Here is a 3,504-nt window from a genome sequence, read left to right as displayed (position 1 = left end):
TAGATCTTTGAGAAGTAATCTCCAGGTGTTAGGTTCGTACACAATTTTTGGGAATAGGTTTGGCCATGATTGTAGAAGGAATATTTTTTTAAAGGGAGGCCGAGTGGCTAGAGAGAAAAATAAATTCTAGTAATTAGGGGTTGATTCTTTTTAAAAGTACTTTAAAGGAAAAAAAAGGAAGTTTGGGGGTTGACTAGGAGGTAGATAGGCCTAACAACCCACTCAACTACCATAGTAGACTAATTTAGGGGATGATTCCACGATGGCCAATAAGACATGGAGAGACTGGTTTCAATTTGAGTGCAACTTCCTAAGAGATCTAGGAAGGAAGGTTGATAGTAATTGGTGGTAGAACTATGGCCAGCAAAAAATCACACACTTGAATAAATTAAAAATACAGAGTGTGGATTCATGGAGCATCCACTAGTAGGTTTGGTCATTGCAAGGTTTGTGGAGAAGGTGCAAATGAGCAGCTAGGAACTTGGTCACGACGATAATAGTACATGTGTTCAAGTCCAATAGAAGACATAATGTAAGAATTATAGCCTACAATTCACCACAAAGAGGTGAAACTACTTTAATATGCATGTGAGAGGAGAGTAGGACACAAATTAGTCAAGTTACACCACATAGAGGAAAGTGGCTCTAATTATATACTCATGATGTGTGGCAAGGTATAAGGATGTATGCACAAAAGGAGTCATTGTGAGTAGTCGCATACAACAGAGCATAGTTAGTAGGTCAAGAATAAAATGTGTAGGTACAACCATAGGATTAAGGTCCCATTGTTAGGATTTAGTTGCAAAGTAGGTAAGTCATGGATAGAATGCGACAAGGTTGCAGAGCTAGGAAGATTCAGAAGATTTGATGACAAAAATCTATAGCAATAGAGAGGCAAACAAGCTATTTTTCGTAAGGTTTTATTACTTGGATAAAGATGGATATTGATCTTGGGTTTTAAGACCATTTATGTCAGTGGAGAAGGGAATTGTGTTTGTGTTATAGGAGAATGAGATTTGGGAGTTTTTAGAACAAAACCAAATACCTCCCATCAATCCAACACTTTTGACCAGCCAAAAGAGGAATAATGTGAAAGCTACAAGGATTCTCCTAAACATAGCGAAGGATCTCATTATTACTCTTATATTTGGGAAGAAAATATCTAGAGAAATGTAGGAGGTGCTGACCAAGGTATACGAAAGTGACGATTAGAACTGGAAAATGGTACTAAGAGAGAAACACAAGGGCACCAATATGTCAAAGAAAGAGACAATTTATTTTTATGTCACTTGAATATCTCAAGTATGAGATGAGATTGTTATAGTAGGGGAGAAAGTGTTACACCTGGAACTAGTAACAATAACTTTGAATGGGCTCATAGAGTGGTAGAGTACCTTCATTGAGGGTGTTGTCACACGAGAGAATCTCCCAACCTGGGATAGGTTTTGGGATGACTTCACCTATGAGGAGACTCTTAAGGATGCTCTATGTGTAACTAGGGAAAAGGTGAAGGGGATGACAAGAATGTTTCTCTTTCAATTCATGGAAGAAAGGTCAAGGGGATTTTCAAACTGCACAAAGGAGAGGAAGGGTCCTCTCATGATGGGAATAAGAAAGACATGAGAAAAGACAAGTGATTTGCATGTCACAATAAAGGGTATTATGTGAGTCAATTTCCAAGCATAAAGAAAGACAAGGGTAAAACATAGGTTGCAACATCAACAAAGATTGAAGAGTTTTCAACAAAACTTGAGGAAGAGTTATCATTGGTGGTTTCTTGTCTTTATGGCACTAGTGTAAGAAGTGCTCAATTTTTGGACAATGGTGCATGCTTCCTGGATAGTGGAGCATCTCATCAAATGATGGAAATGAGATAATTATTCCTTATTGCTTCAGAGATAGATTCAAACATGCATGTGGAATTTTGTATGATTACCATACATGCAGTTAAAAAGTTTGGAACAATGTTATTCTAGCTAGAATTAGGAGGATCTCTAGAAGTGGTAGAGGTGCTATATTTGCCAAAGGTGAAGACAAACTTGCTCTCCATATCAAATATAGAGGACGAGGGGTATGATGTTGTGTGCCAAAAAGAAAAAGTAAATTGACACATTCAAAGGGAACTATTTAGGACACATTAGTAAGGCTTGGTGTCAGGAAGGGTAAGTTGTGAAACTTGCAAGTCAACCTGTAATTAAATCCAAGAGGATTTTGGATTAAGGGTTAGTGCTAGAGACAAATATTAATCAAGAGACTCTCAATATTGAGTTTATACTAGGGACTCAGTTTTCTAATCTAGAAGATGGGTACGAGGCCTCTTCGAGATCTATCAAAATTAGTTTATATGGAGAATAATGAAAATGATGAAGTTTGGATAAAAGATCAACATCAACTGGGAATTAGTTGTTTGTATTAGGTATGGAATATTCACCTTCTAAATCTTTAAGACTCTCAATTTCAAAACAATGGCACTGCTCAAGAGTTTTTCATATGCCTTTGTAATTATAATTGTCTACTCTCTCGAGTGTCAAAATATCTCATAAATGATGCCAAATTTTTCTTATTAAGGATGTCTATCTTAAAGTTGATGTTTTCTCCCGAGGACTTTCCATTGAACTTACTTTTGAGTTAGAAATCTTTATTTTCAATTCCTCGGAATGGAAAAGGTTATGGATCCTCTGTTTAGATGACCTTATATCCAAATAAATAAATACTTCTATTCCTTATTCATAATGTTTATTTTTGAGGAAACCATCCTAGTTTATAATTAAATCCTTATATAAATTTTATTGAAGTAGAACTTGTAGTCCCATATTATTGTTGGGCCTCCATTTTGTCTTATTTTTTCTTGAAATATCTCATGTTTTATTTGGATAAATGATTATTTTTGGGAGTATTCATTAATTCCCTTGTTTTATTAGGAATAAAACATTATTAAAAAAGCTTTGTTTGTTGCAGGTTTAAAATTGATTTGATCATGCTTTTATACAGGCTATGGACTTGCATTCATTTGCATGTACCATGCAACATATTCCTGCACCATTTTATTGTTTTCCGCACTCTGAAGGATTCCTGGACTATACTCACATTCCTGCACTGGAGGATGTGTCCAGTTAGGTTATACTACTCCAAGATGATTTTCCAAAATTAGAACAAGTTAAAATCATGTTTGCCTACAAATATATAAGGGAATTGGTTGTTGTAGCATCAGATACAATTCTCTATGGATGACATCTCAAATTCAATGCAAGAGACTGACTTGATGACTTGTAGCAATTTCTAGACTAAGAGCTCCTCAATCCATTGTAATTATTGTATGGTGGAGGTCTTACACATGTACTTTTCTGGCATATGCACATTCTGTTGTCTCATCCCCAACAATGTTATCCTCAAGATCTAGAGGACGGATCTCATATTAATGTTCATCTTCTTTGTATTGGCGATTTTGATGCCACTGGTGCTTTATTTGGTGTTTTTGTACATTAATAGAGAATTTAGATCACA

This window comes from Pinus tabuliformis, chromosome 6 (assembly GCF_031772625.1).
Source record: "Pinus tabuliformis cultivar Carrire ecotype Pingquan chromosome 6, CPIR1, whole genome shotgun sequence".
Lineage (NCBI taxonomy): Eukaryota > Viridiplantae > Streptophyta > Pinopsida > Pinales > Pinaceae > Pinus > Pinus tabuliformis.
This window is presented reverse-complemented; position numbering follows the sequence as displayed.